Consider the following 12,290-nt stretch of genomic DNA (forward strand, 5'->3'; position numbering starts at 1 on the left):
GGAGGTCTTCTAGTCCAACCACCTGCTCAAGCAGGAAACCCTATGCTATTTCAGACAGATGGTTGTCCAATCTCTTCTTGAAAACCTCCAGTGATGGAGCATTCACACCTTCTGAAGGCAAGCCATTCCACTGATTGTTCTCCCTGTCAGGAAATTTCTCCTTAGTTCCAGGTTGCTTCTCTCCTTGATTAGTTTCTATCCGTTGCTTCTTGTCCTGCCTTCAATTTTGGAGAATTGGCTGACCCTCTCTTCTTTGTGGCAGCCCCTTATGCGGCAGACCGTTTGTAAGGTTGCAGCACAGAAGATTTATTCAAGCCTATCCACACAGATCTGGTCAACTAAATTTCAACACTAAATTGGTACCAGATCAAGGTCAACAGAACTGAGGAGGGGTTGAACTTGGAGCATTTGTGACAACATTATAACTCTAAGCTGATGACTCATTTAACCCCGTCCCCATCTCTTTCTGCTGTTTTCCTACAATTACTTCCCCAATATAAAAAGGTTTATTTGTTCCTTTATTCAATTTCTATACCTGCCCATCTCAAATGAATGAGGATGAGTCTCAACCTTCTCAAACGTCCACTGAAGTTTTCCAAGAAAATGGAAAAGGATGCACTGGTTTCATCTTAAGTGGATAGGAAACATATTTTGCCATCAGGAAAATACCACACAATTGTTTGGTTAAACAGGATGTTCCAAGTCTATATTCCCAAATTCTTGCAGCTTAACAGTATCTCTCTCACCCAATTCCCTTCATCCATTTGTGGAAGTGAACTTTCAAATTCTTCTAAAACACTGTTTGGAATTTGGACATGCTGTAAGAGAAAGAGGGAGAGAGAGAGACAGAGACAGAATGAAAGGTTGAAGGAAGGGCAAAGAATATAGTTTTTAAAAAGCAAGCAAACATTAGGGGGGAAAAAATTAGCCAGCTATGGAAAAGGATGAGCAACCGAGCACTGTCAACATCAGGGAGATGGTAGGAAGGAGTGTAGGAAGCTGAATCAATATTGGCATGCTCTGTTAGCAATCTAATATTTGTCCTTCTGGTTCATCTATAAACACACACACACACACACAGATGATTCCTGGGAGAAGATTTGCTTTCAAGATGGGAATTAAGGAGCCTCTTTTCCAACGCACTAAACGAAACCATGGCGCAAGGTTATTCTATCAATGCTACGGCAAATGGATCTTGATGACTGTTTCCTTTCCTAGGAACTTCTCCAGATGTTCATTAAAAGCTAGCCAAGGCAGCGGTCCTTCTCAGTTGGGCACCAAAGACTTCGGAGGAGATGGCTTTTTCTGTACAAAAGGGTCCTTTCTGCAGAAGGGTCCAGTCGTGTCTCCTGCAGCCATGTCTCCTTCTTTTTAAGCATTCGATCCAATCCAATCCAATCCAATCCAATCCGATTAGAACACAGCTGGAAGGGACCATGGAGGCCTTTTAGGCCAACTCCCTGCTCAAGCATGACACCCTATACCTGTGGTGGTGAAGCTATGGCACACGTGCCACAGGTGGCACACAGAGCCCTCTCTGTGGGCATGTGTGCCATTGCCCTAGTCCTAGGCCTTCAGTCTCGTCCATGAGCAACCTGCATCAATACCCGTGCAGGGTAAGGTTGGCGCCCCTGCCCCCGCCCAGATGCCCTCGCCTCCCCCAAGCGTTTTTTTTTACTAACCTGCCTTTCAGCTGCATTTTGTTTCTCAGCCTTCGCCGCGTGTTTGTGGGACTATCAGTTTAAAAAAGAAAAGTTCCATCAGACTTTCTAAATTCTCGTGAGATCTCAAGAAATTAGAAAGTCTGATGGAACTTATTTTTTTTTACCGATAGTCCCACAAACACGCGGTGAAAGCTGAGAAGTGAATGGAGAAACGGAATGCAGATGAAAGGCAGATTAGTAAAAAAAACGCTTGGAGGAGGCGAGGGCATTTGGGTGGGGGTGGGCACACCAACCTTACTCTGCATGGTAGCAGGAGGGTGGGGCGTGTGCCCTTCCCATGCCAGGCCAGCCCCTACAGTCCCGGGGGGTCTGTGCAGGGCGGCAGTGGGCAGGGCATTGAGGTGGGGGCTAGCAGACCAACCAAAGCAGCAGGTGGAACATGGAGACTCAGGGAGGGAGGGTGCTGAAGTGGGCGATCGGGGCATTGGCAAGAGCAAAGCGTCTAAGCGGAAAGCAGCCTCAGAACAAGTGGGGTAGGTAAGGAAAAAAAGTCTTGCTCCCCCCCCAAAGCTGCATTTCTTTCCTTTCCTTTCCTGACCCCCAGCCGCATGCCATTTCTCCTTTGTGATCCGCCCCTGCCATGTGCAAGGAAACAAAGGAAGGTTTTTTTGGAGAAAATAAAGGTCAATCAATTCCACCTTCTGGTGAAAGGTCGCAAAATTGGAATTGATTGACTGACCTTTTTACCAGGAAACATAGATAGGGCAGGCTAGAAAGGTCAGTGCCCTCCTAACCATACCCAAGCACTCCGAGTTTGTTGGCAATGTCCATTTTCCTGTATGAGGTCATGGTGAGCTAACCCTAACCCTAAGTGGAATTTTCCTCCAATGGGATTGTCCCATGTATTTTACCAGGAAACAAACATAGGCCGGCCTAAAAAGGTAAGTGCCCTCCTAACCATACCCGCACACTCAGAATTTGTTGGCGAAGTCCATTTTCCTGTATGAGTTCATGGTGAGCTAACCCTAACCCTAAGTGGAATTTTCCTCCAATGGGATTTTCCCATGTATTTTAGCAGGAAACATACTGTAGATAGAGCAGCCTTGAAAAGTCAGTGTCCTCTTAACTATACCCAAGAACTGAGTTTGTTGGCAATGTGTATTTTGCTCTATGAGTTCAGAGTGACCTAACTCTATACCATTCCAGACAAGTGGCTGTGCAGTCTCTTCTTTAAAACCTCCAGTGATGGAGCACCCACAAGTTCTGGAGACAATCTGTTCCGCTGGTTAATTGTCCTCACTGTTAGGAAGTTTTTCCTTAATTTCAGGTTGCTTCTCTCCTTGATTAATTTCCATGCTTTCTATGGAAGGCTGTAACCTTCCAGGCCCCTCACCATCTTGGTTGTTCTTCTCTGCCCTCTTCCCAGTTCCTCAGTGTGTTCCTTGTAGTGTGGCAAAAAAAAACAACAAAAAAAAAACACAACCCCAAAACAAAACAGGATTTCAGCTGCAGTCTAATAGGTGGTAGCAGAGAGTGGATTGATTAAAGCTAATGAGACTCTTTAAAGCAGCCTAACCCTAATTCTCTATGATTGAGCAAATTGAGGGATTGCTCACAGGGTACATAGTTTTGCAATCATATCCGATTCATGGTGCGATCGCTGATTAACAGGACCTTGCTAATCCAGGTCAGAGGGGGAAGCATCAGCAGAAGATGGAAATGCAGGACTGTGGCAGCTGCTAGAAAAGTAAAGGGGGTTAAATGGAATTTTAAAAAGGCAAGTATTGACAATTTATATTTCCTCCCTCCCCCCCTGCCTTGCATGTATGTGTATAATTGTTTGTACCTGAGAATTATTGGCTGCAGTTTCTAGCAGAAACTATTCCTCGAAGAAAGAGAAGGGGTTAGGGTAGAGCAAGCCTCTTCTTTTTTCCCTAAAGATCTCAAATATTGCTCTTTTTTTTCAGTGACGCAAGTGGATCTTTACTTCAATATTCTTTTTACATTAAAAGAGAGAGAAGACTTCCTCCAAGTTACAGGGAAAGAACCTGGTGTTGACAAGGTGTTGTCAAGGTCTAAAACAGGGATGTACAGTCTGGGCAACTTTAAGATCTGTGGACTTCAACTCCCAGAATTCCCCAGCCAGCTAGCCAACCTGGGTTGATCCAGGTGGAGAATTCTGGGAGTTGAGGTCCACAAGAACTTGGATTGGTCAAGGTGTCTCTTTCATTGTCAAGGACTAAAGCAGGAGTGTCTAACCTGGGCAACTTTAAGATCTGTGGACTTCAACTCCCAGAATTCCCCAGCCAGCTAGCCAACCTGGGTTGATCCATTAAGGATGATTGTAGCTGGGAGCACCACAGAACAACATACTCTATGTAATTTATGTTTATAGGCATCCAGCATTGGATCCTTTCTCCATTTTGCCATCCTTTCTCTCTCTTTTGCCATCCACCAACATGGTGGGAAGCTTGGCTGAACCATCAACAGTCAGTACCAAATATTGTCCCTGTCTTTTCCCAATCATATTTACTCAACTGACCAGAGCCAGGAGGCAGAATATTACGGGTCCCTTCTCTTAAGGAGGTCCATCAGATGGGACCAACAAGAGGGGCCTTCTCTGTGGTGGTTCCCTCTCTGTGGACCATCATATCTGTGGAGATAAGATTGGCCCCAACCTTGATACTCTTTCAAAAGGCCCTGAGGAGATGGTTTTGCCAGATGGCTTGGGGCTTGTGGAGCCCATCAAGTGGTTGATCTGATGTTGACACCAGGGTGTTTGTGGGGTTTATTGGGGTTTTGTATTGGAATTTTATTGCTGTAAGCAACCCAGAGTTACCATGATTAAATTGGACAGCCATACAAAATTTCTTAATAAATAATAGAGTGAAATCTATCCCTTCCAATTTGGCATCACCTGCATCATGTCCCAATCGCCTGGAACATGATTGGACCACCTCATGGTCTTCTCCATCTCCCCAAGAGGGACGCTCATCCCATTGACCCATCTTTTCTACTGAGCGGTAGGATCTAAAGGTGTGGTCGGTCTTCTTCCCATCTCTCTGCCCTGCCCATAAGCCACAGCAAGTCTCGCCTATGAGGTTATTCTGCCCACATTTCTCCCCCTCCAAATTTTCATCCCTAGATGCAGATGGAAGGAACTTTGGCGTCTGCCATTCAGGGAGTAATGGTGCTGTCATTTTCTACATTTCCGTAATTAGGGGGGAATATAAACAAACTACCTTGGCTGAATTCAATTTCTTTCTCTTTGATCATCTGGTTGGGGACATTTGCTGATGCGCTGTGTTTATAAGAAGAGCTTTCAGTAGCATCTAGTCTTGTCATTTTCTCCTCCTGTGCCACTCCTGACAAAATGGGGAAATTGTCTGATTTGAACCCACGGCAGCAATTCATTGCTGAAGAGTGTTACCAAAGACCCAGGCTGGGGAGGAGATGCCCCATAGCTCACCCACCCTTGGAGTTCACTCGGATCGAATATTTCTTCTGAACATCCTAAATTATCACCTTATCTTCTGGCAGATGTAACAAACTGTGGGTGCTCTGAGCATATATGTTTCAGATTTTTGCAGTATGTTTTGGGGGTGACTGAAAAAAAAACCCTGTACACCAAAATATTTTGATTATTGTTATCAGAGGGGCATGTTGCTTGTAAAATGGGGTGAGCTAAAATGAAGAATTGAACAAAGGAGAAACGGATTGATTTGTCTACTCGTTCCTGTTCAAGCGTCTGCCTAGGCATTTTGTTGACAAGCAACTACAATGTGTATGAGAGTCAGTTTGGTCTAGTGGTTAAAGCATCAAGCTAGAAACAGGGAGATGGGGAGTTCTAGTCCTGCTTTCAGGCATGAAAGCCGGTTGGGTGACTTTGGGCCAATCACCAGGAGACGGTGTGTTCTAGTTCCTCCTTGGGTATGAAAGCTGGCTGGGCAACTCTGAGCCAGTCAGTCTCTCCCAGCCCAGCCCACCTCACAGGGTTGTTATTATGGGGAAAAATAGGACGATTGCCACCTTGAATTGCTTATAAGCAGTAATAAAAAAACCCTAATAAAATAAATAAAAAGAAATGTGTAATCAATCAAGTCAATAAAAATGTGCTTCCAGAATATGATGGTAAGATTTTTCAGAAGAGAAGAAAACCTTTGCTGGATGAAGCCAATAACAAATCTGATTTTTAACAATGTTCATCCCAAATTCTTTTCTTTCTTTCTTTCTTTCTTTCTTTCTTTCTTTCTTTCTTTCTTTCTTTCTTTCTTTCTTTCTTTCTTTCTTTCTTTCTTTCTCTTTCTTTCTTTCTTTCTTTCTTTCTTTCTTTCTTTCTTTCTTTCTTTCTTTCTTTCTTTCTTTCTTTCTTTCTTTCTTTCTTTCTTTCTTTCTTTCTTCAATTTCTGAGGAATTGGTAGAGTTCTTATTTATACCAAATAAGTGCATTAAATCTTTCAGAGCCACAAGAGAGCCATTTTCAGCTTTAAATGCCCACATTTCAGAAGCCTAGCAATTTTTACTCTTAAAAAGGCCATTTAGTGTTGATCTTTGATGGCATGACAAAACTTAAAACGCAGTGACAATGAACCTTCTGAATTCTGGGGATGGCAAACCCACATCCAGCCACGGCTTGTTCATTGTCTACCCCTATTTTATAGCAACACAAAAAAAGAGTCTGGCTTATTTATTTATATGCTGTACATACAGCTGTTCGTTCCTGCTAAGACTGCCAGTTTCTTCTACTTATCTTGTTCTAATGGCAACGCGTCTTCAATAAATGGGTTTGAATTAGTATTGCCTGGGGATTTATTTATTTATTTTTTGCACTGGAAAAAGTCAGCAGGAGCATCTCAGCTCAGCCTGACAAAAACGTAAAAATGGAGACCAAGAATCCAGGGCTGGCTTGCGCTCAAAAATAAGTTATACAAATTGAGACGTTCTATGCAAAAAGGCTTTGGGAGTAAATTAACTGAGTTCCAGCGCTCGATTTTGCGCCTGATAAGCGTATGAAAAGAGATCAGAAACAAAAGACAGAGGCAAGTCTGAATAGTTCTTCCGCCCTCGGTAAATATAGCAAATCCGAATCTGCTAAATAAACTCAAAGAGGTTTCTTTGCAATGGAGCTTTGGATGTCCTCAGGTCTTTCTTCCTAAGAGCTTGGTTTTTATCACGCTCTCTCCGTGCACATTTTGAGAAAATGAACCCCTCTCTTTCCAAATGCTTAGCAAACTTAGCTCAGTTTTGGAATACCAGCTTTTTAAAAGGTGTGCGATACATGGGAGAAGCAGCCCAGGACTTTTTAAGTCATGAATTAATTGCTGATAAAATCGGCGATGAAGGCAGGACAAGAAATAATGGGCCCAAGCTCTTTAAGGAGAGACCCAACCTAGAACTAAGGAGAAATTGACTGAGAGCGAGAAGAAATGATCGGTGGAATGACTTGCCTCCAGAAGCTGTGGGTTCTTCATCACTGGAGATGTTTAAGAAGAGACCGGTCAGCCGTTGGTCTAGAGTGCTATAGGCTCTCCTGCTCGATTAGAAGATCCCAAGGTCCCTTCCAACTCTCTTATCCGGTTATTCAGGAGTAAAAAGTTGCTATCGAAGGCGAACCGTTTCTTTCTGATTTCCGATAAAGCCAGCCTTGGATGGAGAACTAAGGAAGGACATCTCGGGGGTAGGGTACAAAAGGCAAGGTGGCAGATGTGATTGTGCGATTGAGAGCCTTTTACGTGCATCTTGCGTGCATGGCCCAGGGGGGAAAACAAAAACAGAAGAAAGGAGCTTGATCAAGTAGATGTGGTTGCCATCTCAACCTTGTTTTTTTTTAACAACTTTCTCCTCCCTGCAAGATGCCCTTGGACCAATGCTGGAAGGATGCTAAACTCAGGAGCTCGAATTTGGGGTGAAAATGGACTGGTTTCCATTAGCAAGTCCAAAGGTCCCTGCCCGGGTGTGGGAACCAACAGGATGCAATGAACTGCTATTTTATTTTATTTTATTTTATTTTATTTTATTTTATTTTATTTTATTTATTTTATTTTATTTTATTTTATTTTATTATTTTATTTTATTGTATTGTATTTTACTTTATTTTATTTTATTGTATTTTATTTTATTTTATACTTTATTTCTATCCTGCCTTTGTTACTGTTTGCAAGCAGCCCAACCCAGTGATCACATCTTCCTCCTCTTATTTTCCCCATAACAACAACTCTGTGACGTGGGTCAGGCTGAGACTGATGGGCCTGACGTCAAACCTAGCAGGCTTTCATGCCTAAGGCGGGACTAGAACTCACCATCTCCTGGTGATTGGCCCAAAGTCTCCCAGCTGGCTTTCCTGGTTAAGGAGGGACTTGAACTCATGGTCTCCTGCTTTCTAGCCTGATGCCTTAACCACTAGGCCAAGCTGGCTCTGTCAAAGGCAGCAGTTTAAGCTGTGCCTCAGATGGAAAACCTGAAAGATCTCCAGGTTTTAATGTGCATTAGCAAGAGAAAAAAATATGATTTGCTTGTCCCCAAACATTTACAAGCTGGGCAGTCAAACCTGTTACGTTAATAGACTATTAATGCGTCTGACTTTCTGAGCCACATACAAGAGGCTTCTGTTGGTTAGTAATGGCATATTTCAAGATAATCACTGCAGTTTATTTGTGTGGAATTTTTTTTCTAGAGGTGCTAATTAAATGGTTGTGAACCATGCTCGCATCTTGCCTCACTGAAGCATAATTAAACTTCTTCTTTCCATAATATACCAGGGAACGAATATCTCTAAAAGTTCAGGTTTGTTCCAATGCCAGAAGCAAAGCAATCCCCCACACCGATGATTCAATATTTTCTTCTCTGTGTAAAAAAAGCAGAGTTGTGCAAAAGTGGTTCAAAACAAATATTACATTAATTACCCAAACACCTTTTTGATGCGTATTTTGTGGACCAGAATCGGCAGGTCTATCCCTAAAAATTGGAGTTATCAAAATGTGAAAAACAAATCTGAGCTGGCTCTTTTCTTTATTATTATTATTATTATTATTATTATTATTATTATTATTATTATTATTATTAATAATAATAATAATAATAATAATAATAATAATAACAACAACAACAACAACAACAACAACAACAACATTTTTCAGCCATGCTGGGGAAAAACAAAAATCTCTTTCCTGCGATGTTTCTTATTTAAAACATTTTAATAGCTGCATTGCTTTTGCTTGCCTTCAGGGATGTCATGAACTGCCCTCCTTTACCCTATGTGACTTTATGGCTGTGATGTCTGTCAATTACAAAAGGGTGTCAACATCCAGCTTGAGAATCCAAATAAAACTCCAGATTAATTCTGGTTCCAAAAATCTTACTGTTTATTGAATACACTGCTTGGTTATGTCAAAGCAAAACTAACCCTGAGGTTCCCACACCAATTCATAGACTTAAACAATTGTTTTCCCAGACAAACCCCCATTGCCTTATATAATCCATATCAAGTCCACTAAATTATGGGAACCTTCTGCTTCAAATCCACACCTGTTCTGGTGTCCTTGACAAGGCTTCAGGCTCCCACAATCTGCAGTTGAATCAAAGAATCAAAGTTTCATTTCTCCATCTATCCTCTTGAAAGTAACAATTCTCCCACCCCCTTAATCTAAAGGCAAGCTGAAATACAGAGGCACATAGCTGCCAAAGCTCCATCCTTGACAAAGGGGTCTGTCAATTTCAAAGGGGTTTATCAATTTCACGGATTGGCACTCCAAAAATTGAGTTACAAGTTGGACCTTGTGAGATAGCATTTCCCCTACTATGTGAAATATAACCTGTCATACACAAGTAGTCCTTGACTTACAACCATTTGTCTAGCGAATGAAGTTACAATGGCATTCAAAAAAAGTGACTTAAGACCATTTTTCACCCTTACAACTGTTGCAGCATCTGTGTGATCACACGATCAACATTCAAACACTTGGCAACGGATTCATATTTAGGATGGACAAGCAAAGTCAATTGGGGAGCCAGATTTGCTTAACAACCGTGTTGCTAATTTAACAACTGCACCGATTCACTTAACAACCGTGGCAAGGAAATTCGTAAAATGAGGCAAAATCCACTTAACAACCGTCTTTGTTGCTTAGCAGCAGAAATATTGGGCTCAATTTTACTTGTTTCTTTCTCATTCTCTCTGGAAATTTTAAGCATATCCCAGAATTTTGCTCTGGATCCAGCGGTGGGTCTGCATTCCCCACGAGTCTCGTGGTTGTTTTGAAATCTGAAATCTGAAATGGGCAGCACAGAATGAAATTCTCAGATTTATCCATTGGTTCAGCTACACTGACATCTGAAGTCACAGTTGATTCTGGAGGGCTATGACATTTTGAATGTCGGCAGCTCAGCTCCAAAAAGGGGAAATAGTGAGTTATGCTAATGTTTAAAACATTGAACATTTGATAAATTTGATAAAGGTTGGGAATTTAAAATGGGCATTTTCCTGCAGCACTGCTGTTAAATCTCGTTCTGCTCACGCATGAATCATTCTGAAAAGCACTTTGTTTTTATCAAAATCCTACTTGAGATATTTTCCAGGGAAGGTATGTGAATGCAAGCAGATGCGTTTGTTTCTTGTTTTCAGAGACTCATCGTGCATGAAAAGAGCTGTCTTGGCTCTATCAAGTTCAGCTTTCTTTCTACCAGTGTTGGAATACAAATCCCATGAGGCCCAGCTAGCACAGGAAAAAAAAACTTGAGATAAATAGTGCGGGTAAATGAATCCTAGGAGAAAGATTTCAGCTGAGATTCTCACTCAGATCTCTAGTAACCAGGTTCCAAATATCATATTTTGGACATTGTTCCTTCTAGTCTTGCAAGGTAGTGCAGACAAGGAGCACATCCAGAGATAATAGCTCTGTCTGTATTGTAATAAGAGAAACTTGCAAGATTAGAAGTATTCCCCCCCCCATTTTTGTTGCTTTTAATCTCTAGAAAATTAAGAAGGGCTACTTCAGATTTTCTTTTCTCCTGCTCCTTTTTCTTCTCTGGGCTTATATATCTTTTATTCACCGAGGGGCTTCCTTCTTCCAAGACCCTTCCCACAGACCATTACAGTTCTCTTGAGAAGCCCAACATGCTTTGAAAATATCGATTGAATGGCAGTCCTTTAATCCCTTAAAACAACTGATTTTGACCTGGCAAGCATCATAAGGGAACTATGTGGGGCAGAAGAGAGTAAGATGATCCCATTAAGTTGTAATTTAAAGAGATAATTACTTGCAAAAATCTCTTGAGTTTAGATCGCTATCAGATCATGTTTCCTATGAGAATAATTTGTTATTTTACTTGTGGTTAGGGCTAGAGTTAAAGGTCCACATTGGAAATTGGAAGCCAGGAATGGGGAAGGGCTACAAGCTTATTACTGTGACATCTGAATGACTTTCCAATTAATTTGATCCCTCCGTCTCTTTCCTTTCCTTTTCAAGTTTTCTATGAATAGTTTAACATGCTAGTGGATGACATGACGGGCTGCAGTCAAATATGAATTCAAGGAGAGGGAAAATAAGGAGTTACATACAGGTAGAGAAGACCAATTAGAGTAGAAAGCAACAATTGTCAGCATTTCAATCCATTTGTCACCCCTATGTCTTTGCTATGGATTATCCAGTCACAGCTTTGCAGGAGAGAAAATAATTTTGCACGTAGACAGACAATCTGAAGGTTTGGCGCTTTAACTCTCATAAATTCTAAAGAACGTGACCAATGGACGAGGAATTGTCTACTTATGATATTTCTTCTCTTACAAACACCATCAGATCTAGCTCAGCACTGCCAAAAGTCTGAGGTCAGTTCCAGAGTATTGTAGGAAATTTAAAAAGAATTGATGGCTCCCATGATCCTGTCAGCAAGTCAACCTGAAGATCGAGGAAATGAGCACATGGAACCACTGAAACAGCCATAGGTTGTTGGCTCTCTTTGTTAGTTACAAGTACAAGATGCTAATTCTGGTGATGCTGCTACAGAAATGGAGAGACTTCATATTTAGCAAAAGCCTTCTTTCAAGATGAATACATTAGTTTGAAGGCTATGGCTGTCAGCCTCTGCAATTTTTGTGGGAAAGGAGAAGAAAAGGAGAAGAACATTTTGTGGGTCTGGGCATCAGCTGCCTTGCTGGGATGGGCCTGATTCTGGAAAGGGGCAGGGGTCCATCCCACCCTGCCAGCAATTGTTGCACCGTGTTGCCACAACTGTTGAGTAAGATTTGAACTTCCTGTGAGCAGAGCTGGCTGCAGAACTGAAGCTAAAGGAACGCTTGGCTGTGCTGGGTTTTGCAAAGGAGTCTCTGAGATGGTTTGGGCCTGCCAGGCAGTGTAGAGAATGTCAGTGATTATCATTAATCATTCCTTGATGTTGCCTCTGACTTTATGTGTCAAGTACCACAGTTCATAATAAGCAATTGCCCTTGTAAAAATGTTCCCATCAGTGCGTCAAGGAGTGCAGAAAACATCTTGGCTTGTGATTGAGGAAAGGGCCAACCGTTGCCCAAATGGAGAGGGGACAAATGAGCGATGATTGGGATATGGACACTTCTGAGGCCAAGCAGTGTTCCTACAACTTTCTAGTGCTGTAGTTCACACATGGTCCCTG

Source organism: Vipera berus, assembly GCF_964194415.1.
Source record: "Vipera berus genome assembly, chromosome: 8".
Classification (NCBI taxonomy): domain Eukaryota; kingdom Metazoa; phylum Chordata; class Lepidosauria; order Squamata; family Viperidae; genus Vipera; species Vipera berus.